The sequence below is a fragment of the Pelophylax lessonae genome (assembly GCF_965119305.1).
Source record: "Pelophylax lessonae genome assembly, chromosome: 2".
NCBI lineage: Eukaryota > Metazoa > Chordata > Amphibia > Anura > Ranidae > Pelophylax > Pelophylax lessonae.
The window spans coordinates 471,656,226-471,676,757 of record NC_138769.1 but is presented as its reverse complement, the minus strand read 5'-3'; the positions used below and the strand labels follow the sequence as shown (position 1 = coordinate 471,676,757).

Here is a 20,532-nt window from a genome sequence, read left to right as displayed (position 1 = left end):
AACTGAATAAACATTTCGATGGCCATAGTCATTAAATAGTAGTCAGATGCGTGGGCACGATGTAACCAGTAATAGACATTTTTTCCACCAATTGTTTTTTAAACAAACATGCTTGGTGCACCTGACTATGCACATACATGTTGGCAAAAAAGGCACTGTAATTATTTTAATTTAAAAAAAAAACATCTAAGTAAGTAAAAAATATCCTAATTGATATACATCTGTGACATGGCCCAGCTCTTTCCCAGCCTGTCTGCAGGGAAACGTAAGTAGTAGAAGCTTCTAGTCCTCTGCTGATGGTCACATGTTCAAAATAAAAAATAAACTGCGTTTGGAACACGGAGCAAAATAAATAATTCATATCAAAAACCTTCTTAAATTGGCATATAAATATATATTTGAAATCAAAGGTTTATTATTTCATGGAAGTAACATGGTGTGGGCAGATTTCTGCCCGTCCCTGTGTCTTAGAATAAGAGGGAGGTGAAGCCACCATTAATTTACATGTAATATCCCACCTCCATTGTGTTTAGCTGGTTAGTGAGCATGGAGGAGGAGGGAGGGAGTAAGCTTTCATTTATCACCGTGTATACGCCCATATGTGTGACTCTATAGTCACATGGGCTACTCAGATGTGACAGGGAGGAAATGCTCAGCATAGAAACTCACTAAAAACTGAGCATGTGCAGAGTTGCCACGACAGCTGCAAAATCCCTAGCTGAACTGGGGACATGAAGAAGAAGGTGGAGATGGAGAGCAGCAGGACCAACCAGGTTTTTTGCATAATACCAAAAAAACAATCAAAAATCACCAATGATTGTTTATTGATAGTTTTTTATGATGTGGGTTTAGTGATACTGTAATAGAGAATTACTCTTCCTAAAATCAAACCTTCCAAGAAAAATACCAAGCTTTTATCTATTAGCCGATCTATTTCAAAATATCGCAGTAATTCACCATATAGGCATTAGTGAATATATATTTTTAATGGCACCCTAATGGCACCCTAATTCACAAAGGCAATGCACTGCCGATGAACATGCATTTAAGCACACCACAATGCATGGTAACATACTACTATGCATTGTGATGGGCTTCCTCAAGAAAAAAACAGTTTTTCGATTCTTTGTGGCATGCATATTGAACTGTGGAGGCTGTAACTAATTAACCACTTGCCGACCGCCGCACGACTATCTACGTGGGCGGTCAGCCCCTCACAGGCAAAGTGACGTAGGGCTACGTCGCTCGCCTGTGAGGGTTTAGGGAGCGAGCGCGCGCCGCCGGAGGCGCGCTCCCGCTCCCGCGTGGTCACAGACCCCCCCGCGCGTGTGACCGGCTGACCCGATCGCCGCCGGCCACTCTGCGATCGGCGGGGGAGAGGGAGAAAGTCAGGCAGCTTGTGTAAACAAGCTGCCTGTCATTCTCCTCTCTGTATGAGAGATGATCACATGGATCTACTATGTAGATCCATTGATCACTCTGCATACAGTTGAAGCCCCAGCCAATCACAGTTAGAATCACGCCCCTAGGGACACACACAGCCCCTCCCTCTCAAATAAAGTTAACCCCTTCACTACCAGTGTATTTTTACAGTAACAGTGCATATATATAGCACTGATTACTGTAGAAATGTCACTGGTAACCCCAAAAGTGTCAAAAATGTCAGTCAAGGGTCCGATCTGTCCGCCGCATTGTCGCAGTACCGCAAAAAAAATCGCAGATCGCCGCCATTACGCGTTAAAAAAAAAAACAACAAAAATGACAAAAATCTTTCCCTTTGTTAGTAAACGCAATAACTTTTGCGCAAACCAATCAAAATACGCTTTTTGCGATTTTTTTTACCAAACATAGGTAGCATAAAACAAATTGGCCGAAAATATTAAAAAATTTTGATTTTTACATTTATTTTTGGGGGAATTTCATATAAAAAAAAGGGAAAAATATTGCTATTTTTGCAAAATTGATGCTCTTTTTTTGTTTATAGCGCGTGATCAAAAAATCGCACAGGTGATCAAATACCGCCAAAAGAAAGCTCTTTTTGTGGGAAAAAAAGGACGCCAAATTCGTTTAGGTACACCGTCGCACGACCGCGCAATTGTCCGTTAAAGTCACGCAGTGCCGAATCGCAAAATACCCCCTGGTCAGGAAGGGGGTAAAATCTTCCGGGGCTTAAGTGGTTAAAGGCAGACAGAGGGCAAAGGACTAGTCACTAATATTGCCTGTGATATTCCTCCAACTAATCTTTCCTTTTTACTGTCTTTGTTCTGAACTTCAGCAAGAAGAACAGTGAGCAAGATCATCATCATCATCATACACAGTAGTAACATCATCAAATCACCGTCCATATCTCTTAATACTAGCAGTGAGAGGCAGGATAGCCTTAGATTGACAGTACAAGTATACCAGGAAGTGCACTGTTATATTTTTTAGGAGGAATTCCAAACAAGGTAGAAAGGTAGATTTTTTTTACAAGTTCCCCATGACATGTACTATAGCAAATCTTCACTTTTTGAGTTCAGGTCTACTTTAATGCAGTGTAATGGAGTGGCTTGGTGTGAATAGACCCTAAGTGAAACCTAAAAAAGCTTAAAACGTTAATAAAGATAAGTGCACAATCAATAGAGATGCACACTCTCTATCTGTCCTGTTTACCATTATCATTGAAAGTAAAAGAAAATCCCAAATTTTGGGCTGTCCTCAGAACAGTAATAGAGGGGAAATCTTCCAATGACCAGGGAGTCCCCAATGAATTCCTTTAATTTGCAGGGATTTCCTCTCAATTCCTGTTTGGCTATGATACAGGAAGTGAAGGGAAATCTTCCCAATGGGACACAGATGGCAAAAAGAAAAAATCTGACAGGTGTTATAACCCTCCGCTCTATCCAAAATCAAAAAAAAAAGTTATGCATATAGTTCTACCTTGATTTGTTAACTGATAAAAACAGATGATGTTTGGCAAATCTAAAAAAAGTTAAACCACAAAAAAATTGAATAAAACAGATATTTACTGCAGATCTTCAGCTTCTGTTCCCTTCATTTTGGCCTGGAGATGCCACCCAGCTTTCTGGAAGGAACCTAGAAATGTTAAAGATCTCACATTCTTGTGAGAATGCACTCCTGCACTGTACAGAAGTGAATTCTCACAAGATTTTAGATCCTTAACATTCCCAGGTTCCTTATAGAAAGCTGAGTGACATCACCAGGCCCAAGCAAGGGGAACAAAAGTTGAGGTCTGCAAAAAGCAACTTAACAATTTTTCTTCAAAAGTTTTTTTGAGCTTTAACTTTTTTAGATAGCCAATTTTCATTTACCAATCATCATCTGTTTTATCATTTTTCAAAATAAAAATAGGGATGTGAGGTTCACAGTTCGACCTGAAACCGTGGGAAACATGATAGCAGGCCACCCACTGGCTCAATCAACTGTGACCATGGAATTCCCCATCCCGCAGCCACATTTAACAATGAAGCGGGGATGCTTGTGACATCATTGATAATATATATGTGGTCGTGTTAGGTCAATGATGTTACCAGCATCCCCTCCTTTTTGTTACATTTGGCTACCTTGTTTTCCCCGAAAATAAGACAGTGTCTTATATTAATTTTTGCTCCCAAAGATGCGCTAGGTCTTATTTTCAGGGGATGTCTTATTTTTCCATGAAGAAGAATACGGTACACATTTATTGTTGAACAAAAAAAAAGGAAATGTATTACCTGTGTATGGTACGGTAGTAGTTGGCATCACAAACCAGAAAATTACATCATCCTGTGTCATTTTGATCCCCCCCCCCCCCCCTCTGATCCTCCTGTGTCATTTTAAGTGATCCCACTGCCTCCACCCCTGTGCCAGTGGACACCTTCACCAGATATCCACCCCACCCCTTTATCAGACATTTCCCCCCTACCTCAGTCACGCATGTGTGTCCACACAATGTGCTCGACTCCTGCCCCACGTGACTCACTGTCTAATTATGAGTCAGCCAGACTCTGTCAGAGCAAGCAGCAGGCGGCAGCTTGTCCTGGCGGCGGCGCTGGCTCTCTGATTAAAGGGGCCTCGAACTTCCTGTCTGCTCCGGCTGCGCTGCAGCCAACAGTGAGCTGCGTGGCGGCTCCCGTCACTACGTTTCAGAGTTACGGTAGCTTCTGGGGGCCTTATTATCGGGGAGACCCTATGTTCGAGGGAGGCCTTATTATCGGGGAGATCTTATTTTCGGGGGGATGTCTTATATTTCAGCGAGAGGCAAAACTGCAAGTAGGTCTTATTTTCGGGGGATGTCTTACTTTCGGGGAAACAGGGTATAAGTCAGAGAATTCCACGGCTGCAGCTAACTTGGCCAGTGGTCTGCTATCATGTGGCAGTTTCCTGCAGGTTCAGGCCAAACAGAGCACCTTAGCTCATCCCCTAATTAAAAGAAGCCTGTCAAGAGGGAAACATTTAGACTAGTATTGTTGACTTCTTCTGGAAATTGCAGTTGTGTGGATATCATGTTGACCCTCTTGCTTCAAAATTTTGAATCACTGACCTGGAACAAGTATGCAGATAAGGACATAACATTTTTCAAGGACTATGACTTAGAAAGTTTTAGTGGTCAGTATAACAGCTCTTGAACAAGCAAGAATTTCAGAAGAAGCCCTCAATGGCTTTAAACATTCTGTATCTGGCTATGATGTCAGGACTAATATGCTGTGAAATGTTTTATAAATCAGATAAATAAAAGTGGATCTACATTACTGTCAACTAGGGTCAAGGTTACCTTAACATTTCCTAGACAGTATTTTTAACACAACGAACACGCTGTACTACCACAACTGGTGACCTCTAATTAAAAAGTTACACATGAGAAAGCCACACAAAATCAGGACATCCAGAAAAGAGATATATGGCTCAGCTGCTTCATGGTATCACAACTGAATGCTGCACAGATGTGACTTCCAGCAATTATGTTCCATGTCAGGAAGAAGTTCCCATTAATAAAAGAATAACACAGGGGGGATCAATTTTCTTTTACTTTTACACTTGCCCTGTGGAATGCTTTGTGTATTTTATAAAAGATACCGGCTGTGAGTCTCCAGGAACTAGCTGCAATTGTTGGACCTCCTGTGCACGTCATACACATCTCATCTTTATACGGCATATCATCAGCTCCATCCCCCCTTACATGCTGCAAGCTCATAATCTCCCCCTGAACTTGGAAACATGTGGACTGGCAGAAAGCTGCCAGATGTCTGCGATGAAAGCATACATTTTTCATATTTTCTTAACCAGGAAAGTTTATGTTGTACGTGGGAAACTTCACTAATCGTTTTCATACACATACCATAACACAAGAAAAATTCTGCTCAGGCTATGCAGGCCAACTCCCATAGTTAATACTTGTTTTAGTGCATGCCTGCCATAGCTATGTTAAAACTACTTCATACAGAAAAACTAAAATTTATTCCAGACTATGCCATCAGAGCAATATTTTATTCAGTTTTTTTTTTTTCAGGAGATTGACAGCCTCAGCTTTGTTCCTGTGAGCTGTATGAAGGGGGCGTGTCTCTACTCTCCAATGAGCCCTCAGACCTCTCCTCACTGAGCTCTGCAAAGTGTAACTTCAGCTCTTCTCCCCCTTTTTATAACTCACAGAGAAACTTATAAATTTAGCACTTTGAATGGATGTAGAGAAGAGAAGACTGCAGATAAATAGGTACAACTTATGTAGGATAATTTGTTTCATCTCTGTGTATCACCTGAGACCAGTCAAATCTCTGGGTATATGTAGGGGTTTACAAACATTTTACATTGTAGCAGTGCAACTAATTGAGTTAGGTTTGGCATCAGCCTTGCATGCCACTGTACAGCAGAGCTCAGACTGAGGGAGTGAGAAGCAGCAAAAGGAACATATTAATTGCGCTGTAGTGCAAGCAGCATGTTGGTTGGAGGAGAGAGCAGAGTAACAGAGGGATGCATTTATCTGTGTGCTGTTTTTCTTTTCTCTGTCTAATCACAGGATGGAGGTAGGACAAGTGCTGTAAGCATTACTTGAAGTGATATTAAACTCAAAAACAAAAAATGAATATATCGCAGCTTACAAATCCTTAAAATGTTACTAAACCCACAACAGTAAAATACTGTATATGCAATAAAGCATACTTGTTATACTCACTGTGGAACCTAAGGGGTTTATTCTCTGCACTGTTAAAAGGCTGTTTGATCTTGTATGCACAGATCCCCCTCTTCTTGCACCGTCCCCATAACATGTCTGGATAAGACGGACTTACTGGAGTCAGGCTGCACATGCTCAGTTTGGTGTGTATTGCTAGAGAGTTTTTTTTTTTTCTTGGAAGAGTGCATGTGGTCAGCACAGAGCCAATCAACATTGTCCAGACAGAGGGTCAGGGGTCCTGCATCCTGATAGGACAGCCAGTGCAGTATGAAAACACCTCTTACAAGCTTTAACCAGACACTGATAGAAGTCACAAGACTGCTATATACTGCTGATGAAAAACGGGTATTTAGCAGATTTAATTACTAAAATAATTGCATTTCCATGCTCTGTGTATTGTGGGAGACCAGATATAGTGAATGCAGGGTCCTGGGTTTAGTCACACTTTAAATGTGATAGCTTCATTTGTTTTCTTTTTTTAAGCTTATTTTCCTTTATTTTCACCTGGTGGTCCAGCAAGTAACACAATTGCTGTTAGGGCTCTTTCTCCCCTCTGATTGAAGGAGCAATAGAGACACCTATGGTTAGCTGCACTGTCAATCTAGTGTTAGATGTACTAGCAGATTTAGATGGCATTGAATAACAAATAAAAGCCAATCTCCAGCTAAAATTTTAGTTTAGTAACAGTTACAGTAACTTTTTTTTTTCCTTTTGGGATAAAGGTTTTATATAAATAAATAAAATATAACCATTGCAAGCACCTCTGTCTGTGTTAAATTATTTTCTCAACCCTCTAACTGCCACTTTTGCTAGACAGCTAGGTCCGTTAATGATCACAAGGTAAAAATAAAAAAAAGAAGGCTACAAACTGAAAACTAATGTAGCCACCACATCTAGGGATACATAACCTGCAATATCATAAAATGTTGTTTTTGGGTTTAATATTGCTTTCATTTCAGCAGAGAAAAATCAGGTGTCCTACCCTTCCAGACCTGCGTGGCACAGCTGCGTAAATCTTGGAACTGGGTGGCATGTAAAATAACTCTCATATATGTATTTCATCTTTGTAGTTAGTGGTTTGCCTGGAAAACCCAATTAATGAAACCTGCTTAGACATATGCAGAGACCCTTCAGTCTGACTCTCATCATAGGTATTCCAATTTATTAACATTTCACTGGGAAATAAAATTAATTTTTCTGCTACTAAAAAGAGAAGTCATAAATACAATAATACATTTAATAAATCACCCATAGGAGCTGAAAGTACCCTAGGGTGGTTACAAGGTACTGGGACCGAACCGGTCCTCATGAAGAGGGAAAGTCCAACGCGTTTCAAACACTTTAATAAACTTTCAGTTCTGTTCTTCTTCAGGGACAGAATCCCCACTTCTGTAATGCAGTAAATAGTATGTAAATCATGCTTAATGCACGATTTTACAAAACAGTCCAAACACACAATACAATACTTTCACTAATCATAGGAGAAATGTAGCTTTCCACGTTTTTGTACAATCCCATGAAGATGTCCTATTGCATTTTACTCAAATGATCAGGGGAGGGGGGTCAAGGTCACTGCTTCTCATAGAGATTCCTATGCCTTTGTAGGACCGCTGGAAAAAAATATATTATGATCCCACAATAAAACTTGATCGGTGCCCTTATTAGATAAAAATATAAAAATAATAATAGGATAATGATTCATTAATTTCTGATGTGAACGTCCCCATTAAAAAAAAAAAAGAAGGTGGACCAACAAAGATATCCCCATGGTAGTCACTTGCAGTTATAATGACCAAAATGTTTTTCTCTATAAATAAAGTGTTTTTTAATTGCCCTTAAAATCCCAAACTCAGAGGGGATACTTCTATTTTCTTGTACTGTCTGCATTATTGAACACTGTTTAGTTCCAGAGAAGTGGTCCACCAAAATCCACTGGGAGGCTGTCTCTTCTGGTAATGCAGATCTCTGTAGGCCAAAGGAAATTATGTGCTGCTTGGCACCTTGCTCCTGCGCTCAGAACTTGGTTCTCGAACACCCTCTGTCACAGGACTTTCAGTTGGCATCCCCAAATGGCTAGACCTTGCTGCCCTCTACGACCGGGGTGGTCAACTTATCACTGTAAACATAAACAAAAAAGAGAGGGCGCACCAGCCTAGCGCATTATCCTCAGTAGGCTTTTATTAATAAATAGTTAAAAATATCTACTCACAAACAAGTGATGTAAATCAGCATATTAGATCCGACTGACAACGTCCATAATGTCCATAATGTTGGAGTCCAGTGTCTAAGTCTAGGAAATAGGCTAACGCGTTTCGAGGCAGGACCTCTTCCTCAGAGCCTCAGGCTCTGTCAGTCGGATCTAATATGCTGATTTACATCACTTGTTTGTGTGTAGATATTTTTAACTATTTATTAATAAAAGCATACTGAGGATAATGCGCGAGGCTGGTGCGCCCTCTCTTTTTTGTTTATGTTTACAGATCTCTGTATGCCCCCTGCCCCCAGCAGTAACAAGTTCAGATCTCAGTGCCCCCAGCAGTGACCAGTTTAGATCTCTGTGTCCCCTGTTGCAAACAGTACAGATCTCAGTCCTCCAGCATTGACTCGCTGTAACTGAGCATTTCGACTTTCAAGTTCCAACTGAGTACCTGGGCACCACCTTGTCTCCAGCAGAATTATAGCACACAGTAGCCAGAGCAAAGGGATAGATTGTTTGACCCAGCTTTATGTACTAACAATGAGTGGAGCCTCTGAATCATTCACACACTGTTACTGAGCGGCTGAACAGTCTGTCAGTCTGTCCTTCCAACTCCAGTCGGAGCTAGCCTTGGATTGAAAACAGAAATAGCAGTGGGCACTGTGCTTCAGCCAGGCCGGGTTGAGCTGGGCCCAATTATGGGGATGGCCCTGCCAATGCCACTGGTCCTGTAGTTGGGGGCGAGACTAAAATCTAGGAGGTGCACAGTCCACCCCAGCACCACTCCAGATCAAGTGCTGAGGCAATGGTTCCTCCCTTTGATCAGCACATCACTTTTCTCACCTGTAATGACATGGAAGTCAGCCGGAAGAAGAGGCCAATATTTTGGTGTTGGTCTCTCAGTAGACTTTATGGGATCATTCTGGAGCAGAGCAGAAACTAATAATGCAAGGAGTGGGTAAGGTAAGCATGTACACTGTTTTTTATATTTATCCTGCCCAAATAATATTACAGTACCGACAGGGTCATTTTTTTATACATGTTTAGATATTCATCCCAAAATTATGGAAAAAATCTGTTTTCCCAATTTCGGGTCCCCTTCATTAATTTCCAGATAACATGACCTTGAGAACTTTACAGCATTACCATGTATAATTATAATTTACAACCCTAAGATGATAAATCATATTATATTTGAGCAGACCACCAGTCATCAAAGTGATGAAGGGCTATTAAATCTAGTGTAAGTATTTTAGGAATTTCTGTGTGGGCTGTTTGACATTTCTGGGTATCACACTGTGCAGATGTTGTTAGTTTATGAATGGAGGTCAACGTTTATTGTAGGAATGTTATGAAATACAAAGAGCCATGTCAAGTGCTGCAAGATCAATGTACTGATATCCTTCATTGGTTATAACGTGAGCAATCAAAAGAATAAATATAATAAAATAATATTTTATAATGTGATTTACAAAGTCATGACTTCTGGGCAATCTTTTTAACTGGAAACAAATTTATTTATTAAATTATCTAAATATTTTTTGGTGGCTCTAATTCTTCACATGCCGTACCAGCTTTGATTACGTCAAACGATATTGCTGACTGTGTAGATGGAGGAATTCCTTTCTCATTTTCTTACTGTGAGAAAGTTCAGTCTCTGTAATGTATTTTCAGCTGCATCAGTGATTTATATAGAAATGGAAAGTTAAATCAATGCCAAGAAACATGGGAGAATTGGTATACCAGTGAATGTCTTGTGTGCATTGTATCACATTAACCACTTGCCGACTGAAAGCAGTAAATATACTACGGTAAGTCGGCTCTCTCCCACGAAACAACATAACCGTAAGTCGTTTCGCGGGACCACTAGTGGGGGTGTGCGCACGCATCGATTGGCTACAGGGGGAGCCAATCAGCAGGTCCGGCGGCAGCAATTGCCACCGGGCACCCGCGACCGATTCCTGTGGAGACAGAATGGTGGTCTGCCATTGTAAACATGGCAGACCGCTGTTCGATCAGTTATGAACACAGGGATCCTGTGTTCCTCTTATTTAGGAACACAGGTCTCTGTGTTCATGCAGCAAGCCCACCCCCCCCCACAGTTAGAAAGCATCCCCTAGGGACACATTTAACTCTTTGATCGCCCTTGGAGTTAACCCCTTCCCTGCCAGTGTTATTAGTACAGTAACTGTAGTAATGTCACTAGTCCCCCTCAAAAGTGTCAAAAATGACAGTTAGGTGTCTGATCTGCCCACCACTGTGTCGCAGTCCCACTAAAAATTGCTGATTGCTGCCATTACTAGTCAAAAAAAAAAAAATAAAAATGACATAAATCTTTCCCCTAGTTTGTAGACGTGACAACTTTTGCGCAAACCAATCAATATACGCTTATTTGGGATTTTATTACCAAAAATATGTAGCAGAATAAATATTAGCCTAAAATTATGAAAAAAATAGATTTTTACATTTTTTATATTGGGAATATTATATAGCAGAAGGATAAAAAATAAAAATCGCAGAGGTGATCAAATACCACCAAGAGAAAGCTCTATTTGTGAGAAAAAAAGGACATCAATTGTATTTGGGTACATCGTAACACGACCGCGCAATTGTCAGTTAAAGTAACGCAGTGCCGTATTACAAAAAATGCCTGGGTCATTAAGGAGAAAAACTTCCAGTACAGAAGTGGTAAACAAGGTTACTTGGCAACTCAGTCATGATTACAAGAAAAAACATACGTGGAGCAGAAACTCAAAAAGGATGATATAAAGTTTCCTAAACACAAACATCTTCCATCAGGATATTCAGTAAATACAGTTATTGGCTTGTCGGGTTTGCTGCAAGGTATTACAATAATAAAAGTCAAGCTACTTATTGGGATTGATTTACTAAAAATTAGAATGTTCTCATTTGTGAATGTGAATTAGGTGAATGTTCTCATTTATGAATGTGAATTAGGTGAAGCTTTGACCACTCGAATCATCCAATCATGTGCAAGCATGATTTAGTATCCCAAGTGAATATAGTTCATTGACATTGTAAAATTTATATTTTGTAATCCTTTTGGTTGGGTTTAGACATGTGGCAGCTCTTGCCATGCCTCTGAAATGTGGTCCATGGGGAACTAAAGTGTATTGTAGTTGTACTGTCTACCCTCAAGTTGTAAAGCACTGCGTAAATTGTCGGCGCTATATAAATCCTGTATAATAATATATATGTTTCAGAAGGGTTTGACAGACAGTGAGGAGGTCATATGTCGCCTCCTCGCCACCTGTTTTAACCACTTTACCACCGGAGGATTTTCCTGCTAAAAGACCAGGGGGTTTTTTGCGATTTTTTACTGCGTGACTTTAACGGACAATTGCGCGGTCGTGCGACGCTGTACCTAAACAAATTTCACGTCCTTTTTTTCCCACAAACAGAGCTTTCTTTTGGTGGTATTTGATCACCTGTGCGATTTTTTGATCACGCGCTATAAACAAAAAAAGAGTGTAATTTTTGCAAAAATAACAATATTTTTCACTTTTTTTTATATGAAATTCCCCCCAAAAAAAATGTAAAAATCAAAATTTTTTAACATTTTTGGCCAATTTGTTTTACGCTACCTATGTTTGGTAAAAAAAATCGCAAAAAGCGTATTTTGATTGGTTTGCGCAAAAGTTATCGAGTTTACTAACAAAGGGAAAGATTTTTGTCATTTTTGGTGGTTTTTTTTTAACGAGTAATGGTGGCGATCTGCGATTTTTTTTGCGACATTGCGGCGGACAGATCGGACCCTTGACTGACATTTTTGACACTTTTGGGGGTACCAGTGACATTACTGCAGTAATCAGTGCTATATATATGCACTGTTACTGCAAAAATGACACTGGCAGGGAAGGGGTTAACAGTATTGGACAGGGAGGGGTTAAGTGTGTCCTAGGGGCGTGCTTCTAACTGTAGTGGGACATTGCTATTGGTGTAAAAACAAAGATCAACGGTTCTACATAGGTCAGATCTTCATTTTTACACAGGGAGAACAGACAGGCGGCTTGTTTACATAAGCCGCTCTGTCTTTCTCCCACTGTACCGGCGATCGTAGTGTGAGCGGCGGACATCGGGTCCGCCAGTCACACTCCCGCACTCCTCCGTGAACGAGCCGAGGCGGGCGCGCGCCTCGGCGGGCGCGCGCCTCGGCGGGCGCGCGCTCGCCCGCTATTGGCTCTAGAAGGAGTGACAGGCGAGCGACGTAGATCTACGTCACTCTGCCTGGCCGGGGCCGACTGCCGCAGTAAATATACTGTGCGCAGTCGGCAAGTGGTTAATCAAATTTCAACCAAATATTTAACCAAATGTTGCTGATTTAACTCATTCATTGATTACCTAATTATGTCGGACAAAAGCAACGGGGGTTATAATTTTTGATGTAGCATGTCTACAGCTCCAGCTCCAGGCTGCTGACTTTTAATATTAGGGCACATACCTGTCCAGAAATCCAGCGGTGTCCTCACCCAAGCCGATTTGTCAATCGGCTATCGGGTGCTGGCACCGCCATCTTAACTTAGGGAACCAGCAGTAAAGCCTTTTGGCTTCATAGTCGGTTTCCTACTGTGCATGCGCAAAGGGCATTGCACTTTGTAAATGGGCTAGCTGTGAGGGAAGGAGAGGGGGAGCTGAGCTTCTGGCTCAGTTTGCCATGGCGAACTGAGCCAGAAGTGAAAGCAGGTACCTGTCAAAACCAGGTACCGCTCCCTCCCCCCCAAAGGATGACAAAGGTGACAGCAGAGGAGGGGAGGAGACAGACAAGTGGAGCCTCCCCTTTTGGATGGAGCACATTAAAGGGAGCGATCGGGGGAAGGGGGGTAAACACATGACTCAACCTATAAATGAGCCTTTAGTGTATTTACCCAATATTTTATTACCAGTAGAAGGTATATTGAGTTGCTGGAAGTGAGAAAGGTGTGCAGAAGAAAACATACTACAATCCCTGAGGAAGTCACATGACAAGTGATGCAATGCGTTGGGTGGGGCCTGTGATGTCACTTCCGGTGTCTCCGGTACCCAGAAGTCAGGGAGGAGGAGTTCTGCCGAGGTCTTTGTTTTATACATAAGTGATTTTATTGTAAGTGCATAGTTTACATCATTAAAAAGGATATATATTTTTAGCAATATTGCGCTATGAGCTCTTTCTTTCATATATTTGAGTAAACTGAAGGTGAGTGGAGTGGATCCAGGCTAACTCAGCAGAGGGATTACTAGTGGAATGCATTGATCCAGGTGGATATTGAAAGCAGGAGATTAATATATTCTGAAAGCGCTGTGTGACCATATGGTCAAATGTAAAAGGTGAGCGGCCAATTTACTAACTGATGGCTGGTGGTGGATGTTTTTCTACATGAAGGATCACTTCAGCACTGTTATTAGAGAAGTGGATGTTGTAGGTCTTAGAGGATTAACTGCATACTTGCAACAGAAATTATGTGCCTATTTGGACTGTTTTTTGTTGTTCCCTTCCTTAACAACCATATTGGATGTGGGCACGATATGGACTAATTGAGGATTCATGCATTTTTCACATTTAGTTTTATTTGTGTATTTTATGCTTTTTAAGAATTGGCATGTATAGGTTATAGATATTATTTGCAACATTCTGAACAACTGCACCATTCAAATATCATTTATTTCTTGATTTACAGTGTTTTGAGTTCACTTTAGAAATGGTTGCAACAGTTTACTAATTAAGTAGGTTGGGGCATATATACCAGTATGCTTTAACCAAAAACCACTTAAAATAATTTAATATATTTATGAATTGACACAAATGTTCTACTATAAAATTAATGTCATTACAAAACAACAAAAGATACTTAATTGTGCTGTGTACATACACAAGTGATTCATTTCTGAGAACTTACCACACGTATCTTTCAATTAAAATTTCTGATCTCTTTTTTTATCCACATTGTAATGGTTTGTTTGACTGAAACATTCTTCTCATTGCTCAGAACATATTCTCACAAGCTGTTGTTAATTTTGGATTTTTAAGGGCATTACATTAGCAGGCTCTGTTGCACTGCTTATCACGGCGAGGAAAACAGCATGAAATCTAATAATTAAAACCATAAAAAACAGGTTTTCCAAATAATTAATTGCATCGCTAGCTTAAATCTGTCTGCCACTAATAGAAAAAAATAGACATTGCTCTCAAGATAAAAGAGATCCTTCACATAGGGGTATTTAAAATGTCACTACAATGTTATTAAATTGTGCAAATGTACTAAGTCCTTCCTTTCCTGTACAACACAGAGCTATAAGTTATCAGCATTATTAAACTGTTATAGCTTTATCTGCAGCACATTTAGCTAAGAGCACAAGTTGCCTTGGCCGTATAGCAGCCATCCAATGTCATGCATCTTGCCATAGGAGTCCATGATGGTTGGGTGCAAGGGTGTTTGTGGGACATCATGTGCCATTTACCAGGATAGTATGTCTGTTTTTATTGCATACATGAAAGGGGTAGGGTACTGCTACACTCTTTTCCAGGAAACTTTATCAGTCGCATGGACCCACTGTCCACAATACTACCAGTAAGGCTGGCAATACATTTTATAATTTTTTTGTTTAATTTTCCTGTTGATTTACCAAAACCATATAATATGAGGTCAAACCTAAATACATTCCTATTTGTATGCAACCAGGCAGGCCCTTGCACAACATAGTTGAAGGTAAATATAAATGGAATTGAATAAGACCATTATATCATTTTTGGACAACCTTAAGCCTAGTACACACTGCAATTTTTTTTCAGGTTGAACGAAAAAAAAAAAAAAAAAAGCTCAGGTTAGAGCTGCTGTACTAACAATCAGATGTTAATACAGAAATCTCCCCTGCTGTTCTATTGTGTTGTGACACAGGGGTGGCCCCCCGCCAGAGCACTCTGGTCAGAAAAAAAACAGCAGCTCGGGTTAGAGCTGCTGTACTAACAATCAGATGTTAGTACAGCAATCTCCCCTGCTGTTCTATTGTGTCCTGTCACAGGGGGTGGCCCCCCGCCAGAGCAATCTGGTCAGCACTCTCAGCCATTGGCTGAGAGCACTGATTGGATGCCGGTCGGCAGACCTTTTTCGGTCATGCCCGTCGACGGAAGCATGCCAAATGGCTGGCTTCTGTTGGACCGACTCCAGTACACACGGGCCGAATGTCCGTATGGGGCTTTAGAGAACCAGTTGTGAGTAAACTAGTTAATTGAAAACTTTTCCATTTAATCCCACCTCTTGCCCTTGGCTGTCATTCCATAGTTCTTGCACTAATACTGCTGTTTGAGGTACAAACGATTCCAATAGGCACCCTGGCCAAAATAAAACAGAGATATTCCTGGTGCTGCACTCATAGTTGAAGGCCTGATAACAATAAACAATGTTGTGTATGCCAGTCCCATAAAAATCTTGATTTGTTTCCTATAGTGTAACCATTATCTTTATATGTAAGAGTACCTCTTTACCCCTTTTTGACCATTGGTAGTAGGTATGGGGCCTGTTCTGCTAAGCTTTACTGTGGAAGGCCACAGATTTAGTGCTTTTGCACCACAATTTCTGCACAGTATCAGAGACATTTGGGTCAATTTACTAAAGACAAATAGACTGTTCACTTTGTAAGAGATGTTGCACTTTGCAAGGGAATTTGCCCCAGAGTTTGGTGAATGAGTTGAAGCTCTGCTAACTTCTATTATCCAATCATGTGCACTCAAATATATTGTTTTTTTTTTTTTTTCTTGCATGTGATTGGGATGGGAATACTATACAAAGTTAAACTTTACCACATTTACTAAATTCTGGGGTAAGTTACCTTGCAAAGTAAACAACCTATTTAAATCAATAAATCAACCCCGCAATAATTTTGATAGTGCTAGGGTTAGGATTGGGGTTATGGCTAGGATTAGGGCTAGGTTTAGGATTTCTAGTTACCTTCACAGTGTGCATTACATTTACAGCATAACTCAAAGGAGTTGATTTATTAAAACTGGAGAGTGGAAAATCTAGTGCAGCTGTGCGTGGTAGCCAATCAGCTTCTAACTTCAGCTTGTTCAATTAAGCTTTAACAAAAAAAAAACTGGAAGCTGATTGGTTTCTATAAAGAACTGCACTCTCCAGTTTTAGTAAACCAACCCAAAAGTTGCACTATATTTACCAAATCCCCTTACATAAGGGTATCATGTTAACATTTAACATAGAGGTACGCCACCTGTTACAGTCATTCATGCATGCATAAAAAACACTGCACTGAACAAAGTATTCTGTCTTTGTGCTACTCATTACACCTGTAATTTGAAAAAAAAAAAACAAATGCACAAAAGAGTCAATTTACTTACTTTATGAAGAGATTGTGTAATTCTGATAGTTTTCGTTTTTTGGGGTTTTTTCCCCCCTAAATAGTAAACTACTTTCACAAATCTAGTGTTTTACCAATCACATTCCAAATGACAGCTATGAGATACATATGGCTCAACTTCCAGAAAATTCATAGACAAAATGGCTGCATTTTTAAACATTGCTTTTACCCCAGTAGCACATTATTTCCAGGGAAGTCACATATCCTTCTAGAAAGGTTAATCACTTGTGTCTGAAAATAATCACATTTCCGTTTTAATTTTCCTGGAGGGATTTTAGATTTCACATCCGCAATGGCTGAGTCATCTGAGTATTTTTTCATTTGAGAGTCTCACTATCATTCTGTACGTTGGCGGTGTTTAAAAATTTCATTAGGGAACACTTCTGGTAGAAAAGAATGTTCTCACAAATATCAAACCCAGGACAGATGTACTGTGGCCCTTGGAGCTCCCATCGCCTGCTGACAGAAAACATCTGTTGGATGCTTTGTGAACGCTTGAGAAACCACCCAGACAATACTACAAAACAATGGTTTTGGCAGCACTTCTTTCTCAGTCTGTTGCTGACATTACTTCATCAAAACAGGTGTGCAAAAGTACTAGTGAGCTCTTGTGAAATGCTAGTCAAATATTGCTAAGTTTTGTATATCACAATAATATTATTATCGTCTTTTCACAACTTAACAGTTCATCAGCCATAATCATCCATTACACATGAGGGCTTTGTTATTGAAATAGTTGACAGAATTGAGCTATAATAGTTAGGAAACAAGTACGACTCTGGTATCTGGTGGGAAAATTTAATACACATAGGTGTAATCTTATTAAATAGATTAGTATGGACTTCTCATTAAAGCGCATATGTATAACCTCTCTTGGATGGAGAAATGTATTGCCGTTAAACAGAACACTCTCCTTTGTATCTCTACCTATTTCAAGCAATGCCTATCCATATACCTATACATTATGATTATTATTATTCAGTATTAATATAGTGCCAACAGTTTGGGCAGCGCTTTACAACATGAGGGCAGATACAGTACAGTTTCAACACAATTTAATACAGGATGACTCCGAAGGCCCTGATCATTAGAGCTTACAATCTAAAAAGGAGGGTCAAATAATACAAAAGGTATTACTTTAAATCTCTTCAGTCCCTTTTAAACACTTTTGTTTGGTCTTCTTAACTGGTGTGTCTAAAACATAATATTTTTCAAAGAACTAAAAGTTCTGGTTGGATAGCTCTTCCAAATATATGAATGTATTATATTGCCACCCACCTAACTAGAGGATTAGATTGGTCCTGCCGCAAACTGTTTAAACAATCGGTACCACGTGAACAAGAAGCCTCACCTATTCCACTAGAGGCATTCCTTTGGTTTCCCAACCTTCCCAACCTACACCCAAAATACATAAACAACCCACTATAGAGATGACCTGCAATTTGACTGCACAGACTTTAGATCCTAAGGAATAGCCCCATTCCCCTAGACCAGGGGTCTTCAAACTATGGCCCTCCAGTTGTTCAGGAACTACAATTCCCATCATGCCTAGTCATGTCTGTGAATGTCAGAGTTTTAAAATGCCTCATGGGACTTGTAGTTTTGCAAAAGCTGGAGGGCCGTAGTTTAAAGATCCCTACCCTAGACCTTGTTTCCTATTCTGGGTACTTCCAACTTTTTAATAAGATTGTAGGACAAAGTGTTCATCCGCATTTGGAAAAAATGGTGTGTGTGAAGCACTTTCTACAACGCTCCAATTGGCTATTTTTTACTCAACCCGCAACCGACTAATCCTTTCCTTCTTTGGGTACCCTGTAATTATTGCAGCTCATGCTTTTTTGTGCTCATTAACTAGTCTGGAAAAACTTTCACATACAGTATGTTGACTCCATTTGAACAGGAATGCCAGGCTGCCAGACCAATTAGCCACACTCTCTCGTTGATTTAAAAATGGCTCCTTTTAGAAGCTTTAAAGACTCCATTGCGTTTTCTGGAACACTGGGAACAGGAGTTGGGAGTTACCTTTCTTGCAGAAGCATGCTCAAAGATATTTACCCTGTCCTACAGATTTTATAAACAACAAATTTCAAGAATCAGGGTGAAAGAAAAGTACCTACTGGCACTGTACTTCTGCAAAGCTGCACTCTATCTATCGTGGCCTCCCAGCAACATGCTGGAGGTGCAAACAGGGCATGCCTTTTGGTCGTACCTGCTTCTTGATAACTTTTGGACATGAGTGCATGAGATCTCCAGAAATTTACAACACAGACTTTTGCTAAGTTATCCAAATTTTTACTTGGCTGTGCATATAAGGAGTAATAGGCTCAGATTATGCAGATACCTGCATAATTTGGTATCCTCATCAAACACTGACATTGAGCTGCCAGCCACAGAATGCCTTGTATTTGTGTTCAACGAATACAAGGTGTTTTCTGATAAGAGGGTGAGAGAAGGGAGACAGTCACGATCTCTATCTCATCCAATCAGAGAAAATCTTGTTTTCATTTAAAGAAAAAATACAAAGCATTCCTTGAATGGTGGTTGTGTCACATTAGCAACCTGTTTACACTATGCAGAGCTGCATGGAGGATCTGATCAGATCCGCCTAAAAAACTGACAGGCGGATCTGATCGGACCGCCCGTGTGAAAGAGCCCTTAAGCTTTAACAAAAAAAAACTGGAAGCTGATTGGTTTCTATAACGAACTGCACTCTCCAGTTTTAGTAAACCAACCCAAAAGTTGCACTATATTTACCAAATTCCCTTACATAAGGGTATCATGTTGACATTTAACATAGAGGTACGCCACTTGAATGGTGGTTGTGTCACATTAGCAACCTGTTTACACTATGCAGCCACTGCAGACATAGGACCAGGTAGACCAAGGCGATCACTGTAGTAGTGGTGACTACAACAGTGATTCCCAGCCTCCTTTGCAGTCCCATAGGTATGGCATATGCATACTTACAACAGTCCAAGCTGAATCAATATAACTATGCAAAAAAAAGCCATATCTGGAGTTCTGCATTAGGTGCTTTAGAAACAGTGTCAAAGTGTAATTATACATAAAGTTGTTTTTGGCTGTTACTACGCCCCTATCTACCCCTGAATGATTTGAACCATGTTTCCAGAAGCGCTTAAACACTTGACACCCAGATTTCCATGTTATTCTATTGTGCCTGCTCACATCTGAATGACGTGCTCTTACTTAACACTCAGAAAAAGTGCAGGAGCCTTTTTGGAGCATGATCACACGTTATGTACCTGTAGCCTTCAATGGAAGCACCTGGAACATGACTGAAAAACATGCGCAATACACTTTTTTCTTCCTTGTAACTTGCTGTCAATTTGCTAAACCGAAAGTGATCTAGCCTGAAAAGAAGTGTACAAATTAGCAAAAAAGCATGCAACCAAAAGCAACCAAAGACATCAACACTCATATGTGAATTTAGCCTAATTCTTAATTATTGCTGGTCTTAGGACTAATTTTACAAGCCTTAGGACTAGAAATGTGGTTAATATACAAGGATTAATGAAAGATTAGCTTGTTATAAGTGTATGATCATAAAACATTATATTTTGCAGAATAAAAGTAGACCAAAAGGGTCAAAATTGACCTTTACAGCAGTGTATGAACTCAGGTTGGTCTAGGTAAGAAATGGGTAATCAGTTTGACAGGATACTAGGTCAGTTCTCAAAATAAACTATTACTGAACAAAATCAGTCTGTATCAGCTGTCACCACTCGGTGTTTCTATGTATTCCATTTTCTGTCTCTAACAAGCTTGTAATCTTATCTAGAGTGGTTTATTTTTGCTGACA

The 20,532-nt window shown here is 40.2% G+C and overlaps 1 protein-coding gene across 1 annotated transcript in view; it reads left to right on the top strand.

Moving 5' to 3' along the window:
* Nucleotides 1–20,532, top strand: part of COL4A2 (collagen type IV alpha 2 chain) — a 281,040-nt gene that overhangs the window by 113,458 nt on the left and 147,050 nt on the right. The gene's annotated exons all lie outside the window — the stretch shown is intronic.